At 38.3% G+C, this 27,791-nt stretch overlaps 1 pseudogene; it reads right to left on the bottom strand.

Annotated features, from left to right (window-relative positions):
- Positions 1 to 13,729: 13,729 nt before the first annotated feature.
- On the bottom strand, positions 13,730 to 27,787 carry LOC141278319 (17S U2 SnRNP complex component HTATSF1 pseudogene; annotated as a pseudogene).
- Between the last annotated feature and the right edge of the window lie 4 nt (positions 27,788 to 27,791).

Raw genomic sequence — 27,791 nt, 5'->3', positions numbered from 1 at the left:
TTTGTGTCAAGATTTGATTCTCTGCATTTCTGTCTTCTCATCCACTAATTTTTTACTGTCTTGTTAGGACAGTGATCACTTCAAGTAAATGTTTTACAACAAATTTTATGCAAGTTTTCTAGCTGTTCTCAGTGAGAAGAGTGGTTTTAATTACCTAGTTTACTACTATCAGTAAAGATAAGTCCCCTTTTGTTTTTTTTACATGTCATTTCATCTCTTTCTAATCTAGTTAAAATGGTTTCTTCATTTCTTAAACTTATTAAAAATAAGAGTTTTAATAGAATAGCATAAGATCCATTGAAAGTCAGAATCTCATAATTCAATCATTAATATTATATTTAATATTTATAAGCCAAGGGTTTAACAGATTCATGGTATGCAATGCCCCATACCCCATTCTATCAATATTAAAAAGGGCATAAGTTTCATGCAAGCACATTTAACATCAATTTCCTTTACCTTAGCTAACTCTAAGGAAAAACATAGTGAACATAGATATAATATTAGGGATATGGGGAAAGTAGACTCCAAATATTTATAGCTTAGAAGACACACGAGAGATAGAAATACCATTAAGCTGAAAGAAAGGATAGAAATAAAGGTAGATATGTGCAGAAGACAAATTCCACTTTCTCTCAGTTTTCCTAGGATCTACTATGGCTCTTTGAAGCTGTTCTAGAATAGCTGGCAGCTCTCCTAGTATGCAAATAATGTTGAACTGTGGACTCATATGAATTCTTCTCCCGTCTCAGTTTCACAGCTTTATGCTTGGTTATTCTTGATAATGAAAACAAGGCCAGATTGTATGGCCAGTTAACAGGCTGGATGAGACAGCTACCAGAACTTAAATAAATAGAAGTTAGTCTTAAATAACTCAAAGGCTTTCAGTTGCTTTTCTTAGTGTGAATGAGCAATGTGCAGTCAGTTGGCAAGAGATGGACTCAGTTACTTTAATACTTCAAGTTTTGCTTAATGCAGATTTGTTCAGAAACTGCTTAAGGAGTAGGGAAGATTTCCTGGTTAAGACAAAGTCTCTGATGACTGTTGAATAATGAGTATAAATTAGAAAGGTTGAAAAGGGCATGGGGGAAGGGTAATCGATGCGGGGAGACATTTAAGAGATATATTTTAAGATCTCATTATTTGAGAACCAAAGGAGCAATTTCTGACTCTAAAAAGACAAAAGTTTCTGACTTGAGTAATTGGGTGGGTGGATAATGGTGCCGTTTACTGTTATCAGAAATGCAGTAGGTTGAAATACTGAGATGCATCCATATTTAAGAACTGAGTTGAGAAAGAGAAGCAAAGCACTTTGAGATAACATAGAAAACCCAGAGAGGGCTTCCCTGGTGGCTCAGTGGTTGACAGTCCGCCTGCTGATGCAGGGGACACAGGTTCGTGCCCCGGTCCGGGAAGATCCCACATGCCGTGGAGCGGCTGGGCCCGTGAGCCATGGCCACTCAGCCTGCGCGTCCGGAGCCTGTGCTCTGCAACGGGAGAGGCCACAACAGTGAGAGGCCCGCGTACCGCAAAAAAAAAAAAAAAAAAAAAAAAAAAAAAAAACAGAGAAAGTAGTGTATTAGAAGCCAAGAGATTCGAGAGTTTCAAGAAGAAATAAGCACTCAAAGATGTCAAATAAACCCTATATAGCTAAAGAAAAAATTTAACAATAAATTTTGTTTACTGTTACCCAATAAATAATAAATAAATATTGGATTTAATAATAAGTTGATTAAGTACTTTTATAGAGCAATTTTGGCATCAAAAATAAGATATCACTGAGTTAAGATGCAAAGGAAGTAAGTAACTGGAAATAACAAGGTCAGAGTAGACTTTCAAGACTTTATCTTAGTTATAATGAGACGGGATGGTAGCTATAAAGAGGTGCAAGATTGACAGAGGGTTTGTTTGTTTGTTTTCCTCCAGAAGGAATAAACTTAGAGACTGAGAAAGACCCAAGGGAGAGACAGGATAAATATAAGAGAAAAAGTTCATAACTGATGGAGAAAATATCAAGTGAGAAAGAGGAGTCTTGATCGGAAGTAATAGAAAGTGGTTGGCCGTAAAAAGGAGAGGATATTTTTAACAACTGAGGATAGGCGAAACTGCTTAATGAAGATGAAGATGTGAACATGTTTGTAGAAGATTAGTTGTGTAGATGATGCATGATCAGACGCTAAACCAAGCAAGATACATTGATTAAGCTGCACTCTGAAAACTCAGTTGATTTTAATATAAATGTTATAATTATGAGGAATGACAATTTGTAATAGTCATCCACATAATGAAGTCTCTAAATAAGATAAATTATACGGTGAACAAATCCCATAATAGATTTTCATAAAAATCTTGCATGCAAGACTGAAGTTGAACGACCATTATGGGATATAAGGGAGTTGCTAATGTTCCACAAAGGTTACATTCTCATCAGTTAGGCTACCCTGAGACTTCAAGGACATCCAGTCCGTCAACTAAAGAAAATGCCAGTTGTCAGGATACAGCGAATATATGAGACGGCAGAAATCAAAGAAGAGGACATGCCTAAAGATAGGATACAACATAAGAGCTCAGAAAAGGCGTTTTGAAGCTTTCACTACAACTCACTGCACCTAGTAATCTTTTATTTATATTAGCCTTTGCTATTTAGATAGAGATCACACATCCTTGTTTGCCTCGTCTACAAGTGTTGTCCCAGCCTCCTTTTCTATTCAGCATTTGTCATATGGAGAGCCTAGATTTAGGCACTCCTAGCTGAATGTTAAAACTAAGAAAGGTCACGCTGGAGTTGAGTGAATATGCCAAGTTAGGAGAGCCAAGAAATTTAAATCAGATGGCCATGCCTGTTGGAGTTTGTCCTAAGCCACTCCTAGCCAATGCAGCTTGCTTTAATCTAATTTGACCTTGTTATGCTTGGTATTATAAATTTAGCTGCTCAGACTATAGAAAATTAGCTAAGGCTGAACTATTGACCTGATGGTAAAAATCTAATCTCAGGAAGAATGCCTAAGAGGCTCATAAACCCCTGGAAGCTTTCTCAGGGTCTCCTAGGTTAAGAGCCAGTGCCCTAGATAGAAGTAATTATTTGCCACCACAAGTGATCAGGAAAGGATTGTATTAACATTTTTTTTTTTAAGGAGAGAAAAGGGGGGAAAAAAGAAAAGAAAGATCAAATTAACTTCTCCTCTTCTGTTAACTTGCATTGCCTTCCTTCTTTTCCTTCCCCATCTCCCTCCCCACCCTGGAAAACTAACTTATAATTTGAATATTGTTTCTTGAATACAAAAATCAATGCAAAATATTCAATAAGCAGGTAAGGGATTTTATGCTTTAGCTCAATGATTTGCCAAGGTTCACACTGTAAACACCTGGAGGGTTGTTAAAACACATTGCTGGGCCTGCCTTCAGAGTTTGATTCAATAGGTTTGGAGAAGAGCCAGATAATTGCATTTCTAAAGTTCCCAGGGGCTGCTGCTGCTGCCCCAGAACCACACCTGAGAACCACTGCCTAGTTCTAGGTAGCTGCACAAAATACCCTCTTCCTTGTGTGGTACTTGAGAAATCCCCATTCATTTTCCCCCCACCACATGGCTTCTTAGAGTCAATGAAAATTCAGGTGTGCATTGAAATCCCAGATCACTCCCGATTAGCCACGTGCTTCAGGAGACTCTTTGTGACCCTCAGGATGCTCTTGTAAGAATTAAATTAGAACATGTTAAGTTAAATGGCTACCAAGCTGCCTGATCACAAATCCAAAAGTCCATTGTTACCAACACAATGCCTGTAGGAGACAAATAGCGTAAATGAGAGCATCCTGTGTTAAGCGTGCACAGCTCGGACATCTCAGCAGGCCAGAAAGAACTTGTGGGCAGTCACTGAAGCGACAGTTATTTCACATCCTCGTAGGACTGCAATTTTAATGATAATTGGCGATTTTAAAGACTACTTAATAAAATTAAACAGTAAACCACCGTTCTAATTTAGTGCTTCTTAAATTTTGGGGGGGTTCCAGACTTACTTTGAGAAACTGAGGAAAGCTATGGCCCCTTTTCCCAGGTCGGTGCATCCAATTCGTTGGGGAAACAGAGATCTCCTGCGGGATCTATGTGTTCCAAATTCAGAACCTCTGGTTCTCAGTGCTTCATGTTGATCCCTTCCTGATGAACGAGCAGTCTCGCAATCCTACGGGCTACATCTGAGAAGATTTCAAAATCAGAAGGCAGGCGCCTACTGACCAGACAGTCTCTGTTTTTATCTCAATCCTCTTTTGTCCTAGAACTCAGCATCTATATTAGTTTCAGCTGTTGGGACAAAATACCATGAACTTTGTGGCCTAAAACAACACTGATTTATCTTACACCTCTGGAAGTCCAAAGTCCTAAAATCAGAGTGTTGGCAGGTCTTCCTTCCTTCTGGAGGTTCTCAGAGAACCTGTTTTCTTGCCTTTTCCAGATTCTTGCTAGACACCACTAGCATTCTTTGGTCTATGGCATGGGCCTCCATCCTCAAAGACAACAGTTTAGCATCTTCAAATCTCTTTGCTTTCGTCTTCCTGCCTCTGGCTTTGATTCTGATTCCTCTGCTTTCCTCTCTTCCTTTATAAGGCCTCCTGTGATTACACTGGGCCCACCCGGATAAGCTAGGCTACACCTCCCATCTCAATATCTTTAACTAAATTGTATCTGTAAAGTCCCTTTTGTACTTAAGGTAGCATATTCACAGGTTGTGGAAATTAGGACACAGAAATCTTAGGGTGTATGTGGGGGAGACATTATTCTCTCCGCCCCAGGATTCATTTCATTTACATCTTTCTAACATGTACTAGCACTTGTTTGATTACCTTTACTTTCAAGACCAGTCAAATAAAATGAATAATAACTGTGGATTTCAGCTAATATCTTAAACTTACTTCTAACATTTGGTAGAAGTTAGAAGTTCTAACAGTACTTAGTAGAAGTTATTACTTCTAACAACAGCCTCTCCAATGAATTGTGAACAACTTCTAAAATTATATGCTGGTAGCCACAAGTTAATAATTTTGCTTCCAATTCTCTAATGTAAAACCTGTACACTATGGAAACATGGTCTAATGATGCTATATTTTGAGATCAATTGAGAAAATATAGAAAAAGAACAAAGTAGGGGCTTCCCTGGTGGCACAGTGGTTAAGAATCTGCCTGCCAATGCAGGAGACATGGGTTCAATCCCTGGTCCGGGAAGGTAGCACATACCGCGGAGCAACTAACCCTGTGCGCCACAACTACTGAGCCTGTGCTCTAGAGCCCATGTGCCCCAAGTGCTGAAGACTACACACCTAGAGCCCGTGCTCCCAACAAGAGAAGCCACCACAATGAGAAGCCTGCACACCACAACAAAGAGTAGCCCCCGCTCACTGCAACCAGAGAAAAGCCCACGTGCAGCAACGAAGACCGAAGGCAGCCAAAAATAAAATAAAATAAATAAAAATTTATTTAAATAAATAAATTTATTTTTTAAAAAAGAAAAAGAACAAAGTAGTGGGCAGCTTATCTTAAAAGTACAATGTAATCAATCAAAGCTCTTGCACTTAATGTGTAAAAAACACCATGAACATGCAATGAGAAAGACATGACTTCACAGAAATATTGTCAAAAATAAACTGTTATAGTTTTTTTAGCTGACTCCATGATCAATACAAGTTTTTTAAGATAATGCAATTTTAAGCTGCATTAATAGTACTATATTTAGAAAAGGGGATAACATTCATTCATTCATAAAAGTTCATTTTGAAAGCATCTGTGTGCCAAGTACTATGCTAGACAATGGAGATACTCTCCACTTTGTACTGCTACTCTGTCTTCATTAAAAAAAAAAAGAAAAAGTTAGGTTAATATAACCTGGATAAAAAAATGACATTACTGTTATAGGAAAACACTTAAACTTTAAACTCAATAAAATCTTTGTGCAACAATTTTTCTGAATTATTACAACTGATCATAAAGATTTATTAGCAAAAATGCACTTTAAAATGTTTATTATCATCTACATAATGCAATATTATGATTTTAAACCATCTGTTTTTCAAAATGTTCAAACATCATCAAGTTTGAAAATTGTTTCCTTTTTGTCTTAGTTTTGCTTATATTCCTCCCAAATATCTCTCACCATGAACTGTGATCATTTATAGAATTTTAATTCTATTATTTTATTTATTTATTTTTTTGCGGTACGCGGGCCTCTCACTGTTGTGGCCTCTCCCGTTGCGGAGAACAGGCTCCAGACGCGCAGGCTCAGTGGCCGTGGCTCACGGGCCTAGCCGCTCCGCGGCATGTGGGATCTTCCCGGACCGGGGCACGAACCTGCGTCCCCTGCATCGGCAGGCGGACTCTCAACCACTGCGCCACCAGGGAAGCCCTAATTCTATTATTTTTAACTAAACTTGTAATATATTGCAATTTTATGTTGCAATAAGAGTAGTAAAGGAGATATTTTAAAATAAAAGATAATTTTTAAGCAAATGATTATGTAGGTGACACTCTAAATTGTCTCAACTTTTTCCAGAGACTCAAATCTCTGTTTTATTATTATATTTCAGATATACACATATTCTTAGAATTCCAAATTGATACATAAGTGAGCAGATGCTATTTGTGTTAAAAGTTTTATGACCAAGAAGTAATTAATTCCTCTCCTTCAGTAAAGTAAACACAGAAGAAGATGGGAAAACATGAGCAGTGACTGGTGAATCGGGTCACAAACTCAGGTGCACAGGAAGTGAAACTAGTTCTGGTTAACTTTTGATCACTGCACTTCACTTCACCTGCTGAGTTGTCCATCATTCCATTAGCCCATCTGATCTGCAGATCAGACCTGTGGCACATCAGTGGCAGCTGAGTTGTCCTTCTCCCCAACTTCATAGCTTTTTATTCCAATTCTTTCATTACTATCATGCTCCTCTTAAAAGCTTGGGAAAATACTTTGCTGTGCTCCCAAGCCATGCTGGCACAAGAAGAAATTCTCCCATGCTATCTCAGACCATTTTTGCCTAAATGTGCAACAGGTAATTCCTACCCACACCACACCAGGTTGGATAAAGGGGCTCTTGATGTCTTGCTGCCTCCAGGGGCTTTACTTGAACTGGGGTTCAGATGCCCCACTGTTCTAATTAGGGTTTCTATTGTTCTTCACTTCCCTGGTACTTGGCCTCAGACATCAGCCAAGGCACAGAGCCCATTCTCTGGGAATCACACCAATATCCAACCCTTTTGTAACTGCCCATCCCCTTTCCAGTCTAGCAAACTCGAATATTATCTCCAGAGACAAGAAACAGTGGCTCTGACTGACTTTGCAGCTTGCAATTCTGAAGCACAGAAGCTAAGTTCTGACTTCTTTGTTCTGTGTTCTGCTATAATTAATAGGCCCACTTTGATGGAACAGGTGCCTCTTGCCCTAGCTCTTTAAGAGGGTGGTGAGGAGGGAAGGGAGAGGGGTGAAAGGGTGGTTCTTGGATAACGAAGAGGTGGATTCATAGTGCCGTCTTAGTCTCAAACTCATATAGACTAGGAAAAGGACAACTATGAGAGTGGATGTTTGGAGAGGAAGCTCTTCAATTATGTGCAATTATTGATATTAGAAGAGCTGTGAAGTGTAAATGGCTCTACTTGAAAGGGAATGGGATTAGAGTTAAATCCAGGCTAGGAAAGAATTTTACCTGTTCAGGGAAGAGAGAGAAAAGTGCTAGTTAATTAGTTAGTTTTTAAATGTATGTATAATTTTACTAATTGTATTTTTTCTTGAAATAAGTTAAAATTTAAGTTTTTTAAATGCTATGAGAAATGGAATTGTGCTGGGGCAGAAAATTCACTCATTTTTATAGCCTGTTGTCTTCTGGTCACATGGTGATAACAAAATTTAACTCAGGAAAAATTGAAAAAAAAAAAATACAGAGATCTCATCCTCAACATCCTTTCCCCTTCTTATTGAAGACATTCAATCCTAAATCTCAGATGCTACCAAATATTATGGGATGGAGTTCTCTTTCTCTCTCTTTTTCTTAAATGTATATTTTTGTATTGTTACTAAAGTAATACTTGTGTTCTTGCTAGACGATTGTATTTTTCAAATGACAATGTAAATTTTATTTTACACAGGAACGGGAAAAGAATTCAGACACCAGCCCATAAAAGCATTATAGTCTCCTGGTATAAGTACACAATCTGCTTAGCTCTATGGAGAATGTAAAGCTACAATTCCATAAAGGGAACAGTCTGAAACTGGCAACCTAGGCATGCTTGCCTGGGCCACACAGGCCAACCCCAGCCGTTACTGGGCACTCAGAAACTAGGGTGCCAGCTACTGACACCAGGGAGCAGCAAAGCAGTATACCGATATCTTTACTCAGGTTATCTATTTTGGCATTTGAAAGTTTATTTCATCCATCTTTGAAAGTACCATTTATGCAAGGTAATATGTGGCAAAATATGTTCTTATAAGTGATTTTTGCACAATAACGGCCACTTCTAATTTCATTCTCCTTTTTTCCTTCTGGTTATGGTTTAATATTACTGCTGCTAATACTGTCAGACTTTGTGCTTGACTTACATGTGAACCTGACTTAGCTGCTCTCCTGAAAGTCCCTGATGTGTTTCCTAGTATTGATAGATAGTGAGCACCTCAGGATATTTTCTTTTTTTAACTTTTTATTTTATATTGGAGTATAGTTGATTAATAATGTGGTGTTAGTTTCAGGTGTACCACAAAGTGATTCAGTTATACGTATACATGTATCTATTCTTTTTCAAATTCTTTTCCCCATTAGGTTGTTATAGAATATTGAGCGGAGTTCCCTGTGCTATACAGTAGGTCCTTGTTGGTTATCCATTTCAAACATAGCAGTGTGAACAAGTCGATCCCAAACTCCCTAACTATCTCTCCCCGCACCCTTCCCACCCTGGTAATCATAAGTTTGTTCTCTAAGTCTGTGAGTCTGTTTCTGTTTTGTAAATAAGTTTATTTGTATCATGTTTTTAGATTCTGCATACAAGTGATATCATACAATATTTCTGTTTCTCTGTCTGACTTACTTCACTCAGTATGACAATCTCTAGGTCCATCCATGTTGCTGCAAATGGCATTATTTCATTCTTTTTTTTTGCGGTATGTGGGCCTCTCACTGTTGTGGCCTCTCCCGTTGCGGAGCACAGGCTCCGGATGCGCAGGCTCAACGGCCATGGCTCACGGGCCCAGCCACTCCACGGCATGTGGGATCTTCCTGGGCCGGGGCACGAACCCGTGTCCCCTGCATCAGCAGGCGGACTCTCAACCACTGCACCACCAGGGAAGCCCCTATTTCATTCTTTTTAATGGCTGAGGAATATTCAATTGTATATCTTCTTTATCATACCGTATCTTCTTTATCCATTCTTCTGCTGATGGACATTTAGGTTGCTTCCATGTCTCAGCTATTGTAAACAGCCCTCCAATGAACACTGGGGTGCATGTATCCTTTCAGACCATATTTTTCTCCAGGTACATGCCCAGGAGCGGGATTGCAGGATCATATGGTAGGTCTATTTTTATTTTCTTAAGAATCCTCCATACTGTTCTACATAGTGGCTACACCAATTTACATTCCCATCAGCAGTATAGAAGGGTTCTCAGGATGCTTTTTTAAAAAAATTCATTTATTTTATTTATTTATTTTTGGTTGCATTGGGTCTTCATTGCTGTGTGCGGGCTTTCTCATTGCGGTGGCTTCTCTTGCCACGGAGCACAGGCTCCAGGCACATGGGCTCAGTAGTTGTGGCATGTAGGCTCTAGAACACAGGCTCAGTAGTTGTGGCGCACGGGCTTAGTTGCTCGGCGGCATGCGGGATCTTCCCAGATCAGGGCTCGAACCCGTGTCCCCTGCATTAGCAGGCAGATTCTTAACCACTGCACCACCAGGGAAGCCCCTCTCAGGATATTTTCAATGACAGCTAACTAAAGGGACTTTATTGCCTCCCATAAATAAAAGTCCAGATGAAGAACAAATTGTAGAGTGGTCCAATTAGGGCCTTTGCTCCATTTCTCTGCAGTTGTCAACTCTGCGCTTCCGTATGTATGTGTCAGGTTTTTTTTTTTTTTTTTGGTTTTTTGGGGTTTTTTTTTTTAGCTTGATTCCCCTTATGATTGTAACAGAACTGCCATCAACAATTATGGCAACCTGCGTCCTCATTCACATCTGGCTGGAAAGTCTGGCTTTCCATTGCTGTCCATTAAAAGTAAGGAAGGGTGCTTCCCTGGTGGTGCAGTGGTTGAGAAGTCCGCCTGCCGATGCAGGGGACACGAGTTCGTGCCCCGGTCTGGGAAGATCCCACATGCCGCGGAGCGGCTGGGCCCGTGAGCCATGGCCGCTGAGCCTGCGCGTCCGGAGCCTGTGCTCCGCAACGGGAGAGGCCACAACAGTGAGAGCCCGCGTACCGCAAAAAAAAAAAAAAAAAGTAAGGAAGAACTTTCTCAGAAAATCTGCCCTGGTGTCTCATTAATTAGAATATGAGGCTCATTTCTATTCTTAACAAGTCACTGGTAAAGGCAATAGCAAGACCAACCACTTCTAGCCCATGAAATCATTACACAAATCTTATAAATGGAAGGAGAAAATCATCATCATCATCATCACCATCACTATAATCAGCATTTCAGATAGGTTTAGGAAATTAAACATATTGGTCATTTATGGACTTATTTTTTCTACTAGAGACCCCCACTGCTGCATCTTTACAGTTACACTCCAGGGACCTATTCCCTAAGCATGCAGCTTCAAGCAGGCTTTTTCTAAATTTCTTATATCCAAATCTTTCCTTCTCATGCCCCTCCTGCAAGCCTTCCCCATCAAGCACATTCTCTCTCCTTGGGGGTTTGCTAAATAAAAGTAAATATATATATTATTCATTCATTTAATTGCTATTTAATTAAACTCCTTGTTTTTACTGACCTTGATAGCTTTAAAGAATACAAGACAGGTATTTTGTAGAATGTTCTTAGCTGGGATTTGTCTGATTTCTTTTTCATGGTAAGACTGGGGTTGTCTATAGGTTATTGCCTACATATTGTCTTTTTTTAGTCCAGTGTCAATAAATAACATCTAAGGAAAGCATATGAGAAATCTGTATTATTGCTTTGCTCTTCTCATATAGAGAACTTTCCCACATGTCCTGTAAAAAATTGATTCATTTTACTACAAAACTCCGTTTGATCTAAACATTTTCATGTTTTCACACAGCACAAAATTAGATCATAATAGCTTCAAATAACGTTCTCTTTTTGGATTTAAATAGTTTATGAAGGTAATTAAATAGTTAAAGCAGGTATTTTGATGCAGATCAAAGACAACTGACCATTCATAGACCTCCTCTTTAAGCTTAATAGTTTGGCTTGCTTACCAATCACCAAAATATTTGACTGACACAGGATTTACAGGCATAGGTTTGATCATTAGCTTTGATATAAACCAATTAGTTCATATTTCTCCCTTACTGGTTTTCTTGGCACCATCAAAAAAGAATCGCCTTTTTGTTTACTTACCTCAGTCTGACAGAAATTTGTTCATTATGTTATTGCCTTTTTGGCATAAGTTTTCATGTATCATCTTCAATATTTTTAGCTTGTCTTCATGAGAATATAATATCTGGTCTCAATACTGCAGCTCTTAATATATGGAGAATTGCTTTAATTTTCCATTAAGTTATTGACAAGTTATAATGCATATATCTATAGAAAATGGTATTTTTGGGTCCCAGATGTCCAGTTAGAGATAATAGTACATTCAAGAAATAGCACAAATAGCCACAATATAAAAAGATAGCAAATGCGTTACCTATTTCCATTCCCACATCTGGCAGCTGGGGATCAGCACAAGTTTATCTTTGACCCACCCATTACTGATAACGCATTCCTTGTTCTCATTCATCGTGCACATTGAAGCCATAGTAATTGCTTGGCTACTCTTCCTATTCCAGACGTAATTCACAAACAACTAGAAAGAAGTAAAATAGCCGTCAATTGTGAATCATCCTAGAAGACCCCAAGAAGCACAGTCAATGAACAGTCCTCTGAGCATCTATCGGTAGAGAGGCTTCTTTGTAATTCTGTCAAGAATTAAAAGTTAGGGAATTTAAGTTCAAGCCAGAATTAATCTAATTTCCATTTGAAAAGGCAAGATTGCAGCACTTAATTTCAGGCAATTTTGGCTTCTCTTCCATCTATCATTTCTCTTGACATTGGGTCTTAAGTTTTTGAGAGTGTGCTAAGGATACTTGGGGAGGAGGGGGGCATTGGGGCTGCTTAAATAAAGTATGATATAGGCATTAAAAACTACTGTAAAAAGTGAGAAAGCTCTTTGTATACTAATTTGGAAAGATCTCCCATATGCATTATTAAATGGAAAACTTGAGGTACAGAATAGTATAGTATTTTATATGCTTGAAATGGGCACAGAAATAAGAATATGTATTTATACTTATTATATCTTCATAAAGACACACTGAAAGTTTTCCCAAGAAATGAATAAAAATGGTTCTCTACTAAGGGCAGGAGACAAGTCAGGATGGAATCAAGACTTATCAATGTATCTTTTCATCTTGTTTTATGTATTGTTTTATTTAAAACCAGATGGTCTATTTAAAAGAAAATACAAATAAAATATTTAAATTCTCTCTTGATGCCACATACACTTCAAGCTCTTTATTTCTCTGTCCCCATTTAATGCAAAATTTTATAAAATTATCTCCACTTTCTCACCTACCATTCACTCTTCAACCTATTTGAACCCGTCTTATTGCCCCCCCACCAGTACTCTTGCTGAAGTCATTAATGATACGTATTTTGCCAAACCCATGTAACAGTTTTCTTTCTAGTCCTGTCTTTCTAGATCAATCTGTATCATTCTACACTATTGACTATTACCTTGTTAGGTCTGTGACACTGTAGCACTCACTCACCTCTTACTTCTCTGATCACTCTGGTGCTTCCACTTCCATCTGAGCTCTGACTGTTGGTTCTCCTTATACGTTGGTCCTAGGCTCTCTGGGCTTGGTCTTGGGTCATCTTTCATTCTGCTACTAGAAGGTGTCCTTGAGCTCCTTAACATTTACATTTATGTGGCAATTCCAAAATTTTATCTGTAACTCAGACCACCCACTGAGCTCTAGACTGGTGGGGACATGCACTCTTGGATTGTCCCCAGTACCGTGTTACTACAGACAATGCCCAAGTCAATGACCTTGTAAATATTTCTTTCTGCATACAGCCAGGTGCATCTGTCTGAATAAATTCCCAGAAATGAGATCACCAGACCAAAGATACATGTTTTAAAATGTTAATAGATATTGCTAAACTGATTTCTATGGGGTTATATAACTTTACACTTGCATTGGCAATATATGAGGGCCTGCTTCCTTATTCCCTTGCCAACTGTTGTGAAACTTTTGAATTTTGCCAATGTGATAAGTGAAAAATAGAAGCAAAGTGTATTTCCAGTACATGTTTCCCTTATTATGAATAAGGTTGAACATTTTTTACACACTTATTTTCTCTGAACTGCTTATGTTCATAACCTTTGTTTTTGTTTTTTGTTTTTTTTTACTGTGTTACTTATCTTTTCTAAGAGATCTTTATTTAAGAGATTATCTCGTATCTGTGATACAAGTTGCAGATATTTCCCCAGTTTTTCATTTGTCATTTGATTTTGTGGTGTTTTTTTCCCAGGCAGAAATTTCTCGTTTTCTTTTCTTTTTTTTCTTTCTCCGCCTCCTCTTTCTCCTCCTTCTCTTCTTCTCTCTTTCATGTTTCCTCCCCACTCTCTCCCACCCCTTTCAGTCTCTTCTCTTTCCTGTTCTTCCTTTTATATAGTCAAATATCTTTATCTTTCCATTTTGATTTGCAAATTTTGAGTTATATTTGGAAAGGCCTTTGCCTCTCCAGTGTTATAAAGGAATTGGTCCATATTTTCTTTCAGTGTTTCACATTTAAATATTTTAAGTGCTTAGAGGTTATCCTCATATACAGTGTGTGGTATGAATTTATCTTTTCCAGATGGCAATCTTGTTGTTTCAAGAAGATTTATTTAAAGTTTCATCTTTGTCCTATTGCTGTCATACTGTGTACTAAATTCTTGTCTTTGTTTCAAACTTTTGATCATTTTCCATTGGCCTACCTGTCTATTCATGAACCAGGGACACACTGCTTTAATTGCTGAGAGTTTATAATATGTTTTATTTATTTTTAAAATTAATTTATTTATTTTTGGCTGCATTGGGTCTTTGTTGCTGCGCGAGGGCTTCTCATTGTGGTGGCTTCTCTCGTTGTGGAGCACGGGCTCTAGGTGTGTGGGCTTCAGTAGTTGTGGCTCATTGGCTTCAGTAGTTGTGGCTCACTGGCTTCAGTAGTTGTGGCTCACGGGCTCTAGAGCACAGGCTCAGTAACTGTGGCACATGGGCTTAGTTGCTCCATGGCATGTGGGATCTTCCTGGACAAGGGATTGAACCCATGTCCCCTGCATTGGTAGGCAGATTCTTAACCACTGCGCCATCAGGGAAGCCCTTATAATATGTTTTAATATGAGATATGACTCATTAGCCCTCATGGTTCTTCTTTTTTCAAAATTATCTTAGATATTTTTCCACACATACTTTAAAATCACCTTGTCTAATTCTAGAAAAGGGAAGTCTTTTTAAATATGGAAAATAACAGAACATACTTATATACTGAGGAAAATAATCAAATAGAGAGGAGAGGTTAAATTCAGAGGAGAAAGGGAGATAATCAGGAAGAATTCTTAAGTGGGGCAGAGAAGATGAGTTCCAGAACATATATAATAAGAATGGCTTTTGATAGTAAAAGGAACATTCATTTCATGGCTAGAAAAATGAAAGTAATTGGCATATAGACTTACATTTTTTGAATGCTATGAAAACGATGGTGTTCCCATATGGTGACTTATGTATTCTCAATTAAGTGTGAGGGGAGCTATCAGCTGAATGGAGTGGTGTGGATGAGGAATGGAAGATTGGGAAAGCATGAGGAAGTATTATATGGTGAAGAAAACATGAGAAACAAATTGGTTTAATGAAGATTGGGATTGACTGATGACACGAATTAGAGAGAGAAGAAGGCTGTGAGCCCTTTGATGAAGTTTTCAGAGGATGAGGTGGCTGTACCAAAACATGAGGATGTTATAGCAAGATTTCAGGGTCCTCACAGGACCAGGAATCATAATAGTCCAGAAGGGACCATGAGGTACACAGAGCATAACCTCTGGACCACAACATTTGGGGTATATGAGTATTTACAACCTCCACTTTAGTGGATCAAAAGGGAAAATGGTACCCTCCAGGGAAAGCTACATTTCCAATAAGGCAAATAGTTGGAAGGATGGGTTTGATAAGACACTGAGGGTTTACAGGGGATTTGGTATGCACAGATCTGGGTTCTAAGAGGGCCTAGAGGGAACTCTGGGCAGCAGAGAGAGCTAGAGAATGAGAATAAAGAAATGGAACACAGTACATAGCCAGATCTCAGAATCTCAGGGGAGTTGTTAAAATGCAAGTTCCCAGGACCTACATCCAACAGAGTTTCTGATTCAGTAGAGCTGCGTAGCACCTGAGAATCTGCATATTAAAAGATGTAAAAATGATTGTTACTCACTCTGGCCTTGAGAACCATGTCTCTTGTTGGAGGCTGGGGACTGTGGCAATAAGAGCTTCCTGCAGTAGTCTGATGAAGAGGAGGAAGCATCACTCTTCACAAGGTCAGGTTGTGTTGACTGAGAAACGCAATCATACTTTCACTCTCTCACCTCACTGCTGAAATGTGACAGAGTACACAGCTGTATGGTTATCATACAGCTATGCCCCTGTCTCCAGAAGGATGTGAGTCAAATAGTTTACATAGACTAAATGTCAGATTAAATCAAGAGCCCAAAATTCTGACTAAGGAAAAGACAATGAAAGCACTGCAAGAGGTTAGTAAACTCCATAGACAGCTTTAGTACTGCATTTTAACTTTGACTTTTAATTTGGTGAAGACATTGCCCAGAGCTTTCTGGTCTGAAAACCACAGTCTCGATAATAAATCCTTTCACTAGTAAAAATGCAGATGTAACAAACAATGAAAGATCATCAAGAATGTGGTTCAAACTTGATTTTTGTTACACATTAAAAATTTTACTTACAAATTTACTGATATGTAGACAGAATTAACAGCCAGCGTTCTTCCTCAAGAAGAGAACACTCATGTATGAAGTTTATAAAAAAATATCAGATGCTTTTTCCTCTTCTCTTGAACTGTCTTAATTCATCTTAAATATGTCAAGAAGTGGTACAATCTACAGAGAAGTGAATTTTATTGAGAGAGAAAATGACAACCTAAAAATTATTTCTACTGAGAAAGGTTGAGTATCTTAAATTCCCCCCTGTAATAACACCTAATTCAATTCTCTGCTATCTGTCTTATGCTTTCCTTAAAGATGCCAAGACACTTAACTTTAAAATTTTCTTAAAAGCATACATAAGCAGTGTATGGCAGTTTTCACTTCAAATGACACAGAGGGTAAAGAGTAAAAACCCACCCATTCCCCATCCAATTCTATACTTAATTAATTAGACTATCTGAAACTGTCCTTGTAAATATTTATACTTCTCAATGTATTTTTAACGAATGATAAATACCCTTTAAATAAATAACCTCCATTCTTACTGATATAACATGGAAATTATTCCATGTCAGTACATGCTGACTTTTCAGTCACTCTTTGGAATCATTGCAGAGCAACACAAAATATGGATTCTACCAATATTTATTTTACTTTTCTATATTTTAAGTTGTCTTCAATTAATAATGTTGCCCTGAACTGAATATAATCTGACATAAATACTGGCTCACTAACTTTTTATTCCTAAAAGTAGAATTGTTGGGTCAAAGTTACATGCATTTTATATTCTGATAGGTACTATCCTCCAGAAAGTTGAACCCACTTATAGGTCCACCAACAATGCCTATAAGAGTTCTATTTTTAGTATGTTGCCAGAGCTAGACAGATCCAATCTTCTTAATTGTTCAAATCTCATTGGTAAAAAGTATCTCATCCTTATTTTAAGTTACAGTTTCCTAATTTGTAATGAATCTTAAGATTTCTTTCCCCAGTGCTTCATAGACACCTATAATTTTTCCATTGAATTTCACATTCTCTATGCTATAATTATTATTTGCATTACATCTACACAGAGTATAAGCCTCCAAAACAGTATTACAAATTACCCTTTAAACAAAGAAATAATATTTTTAAAACAAAGAAATAACATAATCTTTTATATTTACCCACATATTAACCATTTTCAATATTCTCCATTCCTTCCTGAGGACAGGAGTTTCTACTTGCTCTTATTTTTCCTTGGTCTATAGAAGCTACCGTCGTATTTCTTCTAATACATGATTCCTGGCTATAAATTTTTTAATCTGAAACTTCTTTTATTTCATTTTCATCCTTAAAGAATACATTTCCAGCATATAGAATTCTGGCTTCAGTTATTTATCATTTTAAAAATATTATTCCATTTTCTTCTGTCTTTCATAGTTTCAATGAGAAGTCAGTCATAATTCAAACTGGTGGTTTATTCTATTTTTTTTTTAAATTTTTATTTCTTTAGTTTTGGCTGTGTTGAGTCTTCGCTGTTGCGCATGGGCTTTCTCTAGGTGCAGAGAGAGGGGGCTACTCTTCGTTGTGGTGCACAAGCTTCTCATTGTGGTGACTGCTCATTGCAGTGACTTCTCTTGTTGTGGAGCACGGGCTCTAGGTGCATGGGCTTTAGTAGTTGTGGCATGTGGGCTCAGTAGTTGTGGCTCGCAGGCTCTAGAGTGCAGGCTCAGTAGCTGTGGTGCACGGGTTTCGTTGCTCCATGGCATGTGGGATCTTCCCAGACCAGGGATCAAACCCATGTCCCCTGCATTGGCAGGAGAATTCTTAACCACTGTGCCACCAGGGAAGTCCTTTATTATTATTTTTAAGGTAACATGCTCTTTTATTCTCTAACTACTGTCAAGAATTTCTCTTTATCTGTAGTTTCCAGCAGTGTGATCATAATGTGCCTAGGTATGGTTTTCTTTGTATTTTTCCAGTTTGAGGTTTGCTGAGCTTCTGGTATACTGAAAAAATTTTATGTCTATTGCCAAGATTGCTTTCAAAAATAACCCTCAAACCCTCAAACCTGTGCTGTACAGTAGGTCCCTGTTGGTTATCTATTTTAAACATAGCAGTGTGTACAAGTCAACCCAAAATGCCCAATCTCCCCTCCCATAACCATAAATTTGTTGTCTAAATTTGTAAGTCTGTTTCTGTTTTGTAAATAAGTTCAATTTGTATCATTTTTTTTAGATTCCGCATATAAATGGTATCATATGATATTTGTCTTTCTCTGTCTGATATACTTAGTATGATAATCTCCAGGTTCATCCATGTTGCTGCAAATGGCACTATTTCATTCTTCTTAATGGCTAATATTCCGTTGTATATAAGTACCACATCTTCTTTATTGATTCATCTGTTGATGGACATTTAGGTTGCTTCCATGTCTTGGCTATTGTAAAAAACGCTGCAATGAACATTGGGGTGTGTGTATACTTTTGAACAATGGTTTTCTCTGGATATATACCCAGGAGTGGGATTGCTGGATCATATGGTAGCTCTATTTTAGTTTCTTAAGGAACCCCCATACTGTTCTCCATATTGGCTGTATCACTTTACATTCCCACCAACAGTGTAGGAGGGGTCCCTTTCTCCACACCCTCTCCAGCATTTATTGTTTGCAGACTTTTTTTTTTTTTTTTTTTGCGGCACGCAGGCCTCTCACTGCCGTGGCCTCTCCTGTCGCGGAGCACAGGCTCCGGACGTGCAGGCTCAGCAGCCATGGCTCACGGGCCCAGCCACTCCGCAGCATGTGGGATCCTCCCGAACTGGGGCACGAACCCATGTCCCCAGCATCGGCAGGCGGACTCCCAACCACTGCGCCACCAGGGAAGCCCTGTTTGCATACATTTTGATGATGATCATTCTGACTGGTGTGAGGTGATATCTCATTGTCTTATTTATTTTTTTAAACATCTTTATTGGAGTATCTCATTGTCATTTTGGTTTGCATTTCTCTAACAATTAGTGATGTTGAGCATCTTTTCATGTGCCTCTTGGCCATCTGTATGTCATCTTTGGAGAAAAGTCTATTTAGATCTTCTGCAAAGTTTTTTTTGTGATATTGAGCCACATGAGTTATTTGTAAATTTTGGAGATTATTCCCTTGTCGTTCGGATTGTTTGCAAATATTTCCTCCCATTCTGTGGGTTGTATTTTCGTTTTGTTTATGGTTTCCTTTGCTGTGCAAAAGATTTTGAGTTTAATTAGGTCCCATTTGTATATTTTTGTTTTTATTTCCATTACTCTAGGAGGTGGATCAAAAAAGATCTTGCTGTGATTTATGTCAGAGTGTTATTCCTATGTTTTCCTCTAAGAGTTTTAGAGTGTTCAGTCTTACATTTAGGACTTTAATCCATTTTGTGTTTATTTTTTGTGTATGGTGTTAAAGAATGTTCTAATTTTTTAATATGTAGCTGTCCAGTTTTTCCAGCACCATTTATTGAAGAGACTGTCTTTTCTCCATTTTATAGTCTTGCCTCCTTTGTTGTAGATTAATTGACCATAGGTGTGTGGGTTTATTTCTGGGCTTTCTATCCTGTTCCATTGATCTGTATTTCTGTTTTTGTGCCAGTACCATACTATTTTGATGATGGTAGCTTTGTAGTATAGTCTGAAGTCAGGGAGCCTGATTCCTCCAGCTGTTTTTCTTTCTCAAGATTGCTTTGGCTATTTGGGGTCTTTTGTGTTGCCATACAGGTTTTAAGATTTTATGTTGTTGTTGTTCTAGTTCTGTGAAAAATGCCATTGGTAATTTGATAGAGATTGCATTGCATCTGTAGATTGCTTTGGGTAGTATAGTCACTTTCACAATATTGATTCTTCCAATCCAAGAACATGGTATTTCTTTCCATCTGTTTCTGTCATCTTCTATTTCTTTCATCAGCATCTTACAGTTTTCAGAGTACAGGTCTTTTGCCTCCTTAGGTAGGTTTATTCCTAGGTATTTTATTTTTTTGATGTGATAATAAATGGGATTGTTTCTTTAATTTCTCTTTCTCATCTTTTGTTGTTAGTGTATAGAAATGCAACAGATTTCTGTGTATTTATTTTGTATCCTGCAACTTTACTGTATTCATTCATGAGCTCTATTACTTTTCTGGTAGCATCTTTAGGATTTTCTATGTATAGTATCAGGTCATCTGCAAACAGTGACAGTTTTACTTCTTCTTTTCTGATTTGGATTCCTTTTATTTCTTTTCCTTCTCTGATTGCCGTGGCTAGGACTTCCAAAGCTATGTTGAATAAGAGTGGCGAGAGTGGACATCCTTGTCTTCTTCCTGATCTTAGTGGAAATGCTTTCAGTTTTTCACCACTGAGTATGATGTTTGCTGTGGGCTTGTCGTATATGGCCTTTATTATGTTGAGGTAGGTTCCCTCTATGCCCACTTTCAGGAGAGTTTTTACCATAAATGGGTGTTGAATTTTGTCAAAAGCTTTTTCTGCATTTATTGAGATGATCATATGGTTTTTATTCTTCAATTTGTTAATATGGTGTATCACATTGATTGATTTGTGTATATTAAAGAATCCTTGCATTCCTGGGATACATCCCACTTGATGATGGTGTATGATCCTTTTAATATGTTGTTGGATTCTGTTTGCTAGTATTTTGTTCAGAGTTTCTGTATCTATGCTCATCAGTGATATTGGTCTACAATTTTCATTTTTTGTGATATCTTTTTCTGGTTTTGGTATCAGGGTGATGGTGGCCTCATAGAACGAGTTTGAGAGTGCTCCTCTGCAATTTTTTGGAATAGTTTCAGAAGTCTATGTGTTGACTCTTCTCTGATTGTTTGATAGAATTTGCCTGTGAAGCCATCTGGTCCTGGACTTTTTTTTGTTGCAAGTTTTTTAATCACAGTTTCAATTTCAGTACTTGTGATTGGCCTGTTCACATTTTCTATTTCTACATGGTTCAATCTTGGAAGATTGTACCTTTCTAAGAATTTGTCCATTTCTTCTAGGTTGTCCATTTTATTGGCATGTAGTTGCTTGTAGTAGTCTCTTAGAATCCTCTTGATGAGTCTGGCTAAAGGTTTATCAATTTTGTTTATCTTTTCAAAGAACCAGCTTTTAGTTTCATTTTTCTTTTCTATTATTTTCTTCATCTCTATTTCATTTATTTCTGCTCTGATCTTTATGATTTCTTTCCTTCTACTAGCTATGGCTTTTGTTTGTTCTTCTTTCTCTATTTGCTTTAGGTGTAAGGTTAGGTTGTTTATTTGAGATTTTTCTTGTTTCCTGAGGTAAGACTATATTGCTATAAACTTCCCTCTTAGAACTGATTTGCTGCATCCCATAGGTTTTTGATCATTGTGCCTTCATTTTCATCTGTCTCTAGGTATTTACTGATTTCCTCTTTGATTTTTTCAGTGATCCATTGGTTGTTTAGTAGCATATTGTTTAGCCTCCACGTGTCTGTGTTTTTTACAGTTTTTTTTTTCTTGTAGTTGATTTCTAATCTCATAGCGTTATGGTAGGAAAAGATGCTTGATATGATTTCAATTTTCTTAAATTTACTGAGGCTTGCTTTGTGGACCAGCATTTGATCAATCCTGGATAATGTTCCATACGCACTTGAGCAGAATATGTATTCTGCTTTTGGATGGCATGCTCTTTAAATATCAATTAATTCCATTTGGTCTAAAGTGTCATTTAAGGCCTGTGTTTCCTTATTGATTTTCTGTCTGGATGAGATGTCCACTGATTTAACTGGGGTGTTAATACTCCCCCACTATTATTGTGTTACTGTCACTTTGTCCTTTTATGGCTGTTAGTATCTGCCTTATGTATTGAGGCACTCTTATGTTGGGTGCCTATATATTAACAATTGTTATATCTTCTTCTTGGATTGATCCCTTGATCATTATGTAATTTCCTTCTTTGTCTCTTGTAACAGTCTTTATTTTCAAATCTATTTTGTCTGATATGAGTATTGCTATTCCAGCTTTCTTTTGGTTTCCATTTGCATGGAAGACCTTTCTCCATCCCCTCACTTTCAGTTTGTATGTGTCCCTAGATCTAAAGTGGGTCTCTTGTAGACAGTGTACAAAATAAGACAGGTCTTATATTTTGTATCCATTCAGCCACTCTACATCTCTTGGTTGGAGCATTTAATCCATGTATATTTAAGGTAATTATCGATACGTATGTTCTTATTGCCATTTTGTTAATTGTTTTGGATGTGTTTTTATAGGTCTTTTTTCTTCCCTTCCTCTTTTGTTCTCTTCTCTTGTGATCTGATGACTAACTTTAGTGTTGTGTTTGGATTCCCTTTTATTTTGTGTGTGTGCATTCATTACAGATTTTCAGTTTGTAGTTACCATGATGTTTTGATGTGGCCGTCTATATATAAACAAGATTGTTTTCAGTTGCTGATCTTTTAATTTCAAGTGCATTTCCAATATCCTGTGTTGTGCTTTCCTCATCTCACAATTGCTTGTTTTGATATATTTGTGTGTGAATGATTTCCTACCTTTATTGTATGGTTGGCTTTACCAGAGAGCTTTTCTATTCATAATTTTCTTGTTTCTAGTAGTGGCCTTTTCTTTTTCACATAGAGAATTTCCTTTAGTATTTGTTGCGAAACTGGTCTGGTGGTGCTGAATTCTCTTAGCTTTTGCTTGTCTGTCAAGCTTTTGATTTCTCTGTCAAATCTGAATGAGAGCCTTGCTGGGTAGAGTATTCTTGGCTGTAGACTCTACCCCTTCATCACTTTATATTGTGCTGTTCCCTTCTGGCGTGCAGAGTTTCTGCTGAGAAATTAGCCAATAACCTTATGGGAGTTCCTTGTATGTTATTTTTGCTTTTCCCTTGTTGCTTTCAATATTTTTTCTTTGTCTTTATTTTTTGTCAGTTCGATTACTATGTGTTTCAGTGTGTTCCTCCTTGGGTTTATCCTGCCTGGGACTCTCTCTGGACTTGGGTGACTGTTTCCTTTCTCATGTTAGGGAAGTTTTCAGTTATTATCTCTTCAAATATTTTCTCAGGTCCTTCCTCCCACTCTTCTCCTTCTGGGACCCCTATCATGCAATTGTTGGTGTGTTTATCCCAGATATCTCTTAGACTGTCTCCATTTCTTTTCATTCTTTTTGCTTTATTCTGTTCCGTGGAGTGAATTCCCCCATTCTGTCTTCCAGCTCACTTATCCGTTCTTCTGCCTCAGTTACTCTACTTTTGATTCCTTCTAGTGCAGTTTCCATTTCAGTTATTGTATCGTTCATCTGTTTGTTTGTTCTTTAGTTGTTTTAGGTCTTTGTTAAACATTTCTTGTATTTTCTCTATCTGTGCCTCTATCTTTTTCTGAGATCTTGGGTCATCTTCAGTATCATTACTTTGTATTCTTTTTCCAGTAGATTGCCTATCTCCACTTCACTTAGTTGTTCTTCTGGAGTTTTATCTTGTTCCTTCATCTGGGATATATTCCTCTGCTGTCTCATTTTGTCTGGCTTTCTGTGATTGTGGTTTCCGTTATGCAGGCTGCAAGGTTGTAGTTTGTCTTCCCCTAGTGGATGAGGCTGTCTAAGAGGCTTGTGCAGGCTTCCACTTGGGAGGGACTGGTTCCTGCCCACTGGTAGGTGGAGTTGGGTCTTATCCCTCTGGTGGGCGGCAGGGCCAAGTCATGGAGTGTGTTTATCAGGCAGCTGTGTGCTCAGGAACACTTTAAGCAGCCTGTCTGCTGATGGGTGGGGCTGTGTTCTTGCCCTGTTGGTTGTTTGGCCTGAGGTGTCCCAACACTGGAGCCTACAGGCTATTGTGTTGGGCTAGGTCTTGTTGAGAAAATGGTGGCCTCCGAGAGGGCTCACACCAGTGAATATTCCCCAGAATTACTGCTGCCAGTGTCCTTGTCCCTGCAGCTAACCACAGCCACCCCCCCACCTCCACAGGAGACCCTCCAGTACTACCAGGTAGGTCTGGCCCTGTCTCTTATGAGTTCACTGCTTTTATCCCTGGGTTTTGGTACATATGAGACCCTGTGTGGATGCTCCAAGAGTGGAGTTTCTGTTTCCCCCAGTACTGTGGAATTCCTGTGATCTAACCCTGCTGGACTTCAAAGCCAGATTCTCTGGGGGTTCCTCCTCCAATTGCCAGACCCCCAGGCTGGGGAGCCTGACATGTGGCTCAGAACTTTTACTCCTGTGGGAGAACTTCTGTGGTATAATTATTTTCCAGTTTGTGATCATCTACCTGGCATGTATGGAATTTGATTTTATCATGATTGCACCCCTCTTACAGTCTCATTGTGGTTTCTTCCTTGTCTTTGGATGTATGGTACCTTTTTTTGGTAGGCTCCAGTGTTTTTTGTTGATGGTTTTCAGCATTTAATTTTGATTTTGGTGTTTCTGCAAGAAGAGGTGAGCTTGTGTCCTTCTACTCCACAACCTTGTCTCCCAATCTAGTCTCCAGAGATTTTAAAGAGCTATGAATTAGTAAAAAAAGTTCATTCAGATTTACAGCATTTTAATCTAAATTAAAAATATAAAGGCAAAACAGTTTTTTAATGGGAAAGGTAAAGAACAGCCAGATCATCAATATAAAAATTAAATGCCAATTTCTTCATTTACTTAATACTTTTTAATAAAGACAATTAATCCATTCTCATTTATATAGTGGTAACATGGATATCCTTAGATTTATTTAACTTTTTCCATTTCTATTCATTTAAAAAATTTCTTTCTCTTAAAATTACAGATTTTTGCAAAACTGATATTATTTCTCTTTCATTTTTTTTTCATTTGAAAGTGTGACCTTTTATTTCTATGCTACTTATGGTTAATCTTTACATTTAAAAAATGTTTTAACTTTATAACACGTTTTCCTAACAATGACAAAAAGGAACTATCTGCAACTTCTCTTCCCACCAAAGTAAACTTTTTAGCATGTGGAGGCAACATGACAAAGTCAACTTTCCTTCTGGTTGTACAGAGAATTAGGTTTATGGGCAAAGGAGTTTGCTGCTGGGTCCTACTCTACTTCTTCCTTTTTTTTTCATATTAACAACTTATTTTTTATTTTTGAATATCACAAACTTCAATCAGAATACTTTAAAAATATTATTCTGCATGCGCTTAACAAATTTGACAAAGGGCAAGGATCCAGTTGACTTGTATTATGCTATGAAGTTTGAATTGAACAGCCAATTCACATATATTTAAAATTGTTAAGTACAAGTAGCCATGAACATTTCACTGCATTAATCTGATGGCATCCTACCTCTAGGCACACGTTCATGTAACACTACTAGTAATTACCCTGGAGCAGAGGCAAAATGGAGATGGAGGAATTGCCCTACAAAGCAAGTTTAAGGAATTAAACAGCATCATCATCATCGTCATCACTACTGAGGACAAAGCTGCTGCCTGTGGACAGAGGCCCTTCCTCCTTAACATTCCCTAAACCACCTGCAGTCCCTCTCTCATCAGAATCTTCAAACAACTTGTCACTGGAATTGTCATCAAACAACTTCTCGTTGGAATCTTCATCTTTGAACATCTTTTCATCTATGTCTTCATCTTCCTTTACATCTACATCTTCCTCATCTTCTTTTCCATCTGAATCTTCAAACACCTTTTCATCTGCATCATCTTCTTCGTTCTTTTCATTTGCATCTCCCAGCCCCTTTTCTTATGTATCTTCTTTGTCCTCTTTTTCATCCGACTCATCATCAAATACTTTTTCATGTTTCTTCCTTCTCATCTGACTCTTCGTCAAATTCCTTCTCAGAGCCTTCTTCATCAAACACTTTCCTGGAGCTGTCATCTTTGAATTCTGATTTTTCAGAGTCATTTTCTTCTAACTCTTCTTCAGAAACGTTTTCATTAAATTCCTTTTCAGAGCCCTCTTCCTCAAAACCTTTCTCAAGGCCGTTCTCTTTTAACTCTTTTTCAGAGTCATCTTCAAATTGCTTTTCTGAGCACTCTTCAGACCCTTGTTCTGAGCTGCTGTCTTCAGCTGCCTTTTGGGGGCTGGCCTCCTCCTCAGACTCCTGCTCAAGGCCATTCTCATCAGGATCCGTTTTGGGTCTCTTCTTTTTGGACTCTCATTCAGGGCCATTCTCTTTCGACTCTTTTTTAGGACTACCCTCTTCATGCTACATCTCGGGGCTGCCTTCTCTGGACTCTCCGTTGGAGAAGTCTTCTTCACGCTCTCTTTTGGGACAGCCTTCCTCAAGTCTCTTTCGAGGCAGCTCTCTTCAGATTCTTTTTGGGGACAGCCTTCTTCAGCCTCTTTTTCAGGGCCACTTCTTTTAGCATCTTTTTCAGAAGCAGCTTCTTCATCTTCTCCCCTATCTTCTGTTTTTTCAAACTTCTTTTCATCTATAAGTTCTTCAAATGCCATTTCAGTTGTGGCTTCTTGAACATTCATTTGAGATGTGCCAGGGTGCTCTGAAAAATGCCTAACTCTAGAAGGCCCCACCCTTCTGGAGCACAGAAGGAATTTGAAAGCTGAAGGCCTCTGTTGGCCTCAGGAGTATTGAGGAAAGCCTCCCATCCTCTCAGCCTTTCCTCCCTTTCTCTTGTGGTCTCCTCCACCTGATAATCTGTGGTCCCATCACACACTTGGGCAGTGATTTGATGGCCACCAAACCACATTCCATTGAGGGTTTGAATACAATAACCAGCTTCCTCCGGGTCCCTATAGGACACAGAGGCCACACCATGAGGGTGCCTATCAAAGAGAAGGAGCTTCCTAATTTGTCCAAACTTTGAACACTCTACTTGAAGGTCTTCTCTGATCTCGTTTGGCACCAGTGGATCATCCTCAAAATCCATATGATGAAACGTATTTTTGATGATGACAACTTGCTCGTGGTGTATTCAGGCTGGGCCAGCTCTTCTCTCAGGTCTCCAATCCAACGGCTTTTGTTGCATAGACAACTTTTTCTTGTAGTCTTTGCACTTCTTCTTCTTCTTTGAGGTGTCATATTCCCCTTTCAGTTGAAACTTTGCCACCTCCATATGTAATTTGTAGTCTCTAATTTCATCTTCATCCAAAAGTTTTAATGCGAGATCCACAGATTCTCTCTTCAAATAACAGCAAAGTCCATCTCCTTTAAGATTTCCTTGATTATCTTTGTAAAGCTTGACCTTAAATTCTTGTTTGAAGATCTCTCATAATAATGCACAACTTGGATATGAGCTGTATAAATTCATCCACTGTAATGTCTGGAGGCATATCAGACACATATACATTTGTATTTCTGTCTTCAACATGAAACCATCCTGATTCAGCCTTTCTTTTTTCTCCCCTCTTTTTGGGATAACTGGGTTTGGGAGTTTTGCTTTGCAGAGGTTCTTCTGTAGTCCTAGCACTGACATCTTGGACACTCGCAGTAGAACTAGATGCACCATCATTAGAAAATCCATAATTGGCCTGATATGTAGCAATAAAATCTTCAGTGATATTGCGGAACCAAGCCTTCTTGTCCAGGTCCCATTCATACGGGGTGTCAGTCAGCTGCTGCCTGAAAGAATTGGTTTCTCCACTGGGATCTTTCTGGGTATCACAGTCCTTGGTGTCTCCATACAATTCTTGCATTCACAACTGCTCATCAAACTCGTCATTCGCATCCAAGTTGTTGCCGCTCATGTTG

The sequence above is a fragment of the Tursiops truncatus genome, chromosome 3 (assembly GCF_011762595.2).
Source record: "Tursiops truncatus isolate mTurTru1 chromosome 3, mTurTru1.mat.Y, whole genome shotgun sequence".
NCBI lineage: Eukaryota > Metazoa > Chordata > Mammalia > Artiodactyla > Delphinidae > Tursiops > Tursiops truncatus.
Note: the sequence above shows the minus strand (reverse complement) of the source record. Positions and strands in the feature narration are given on the sequence as shown.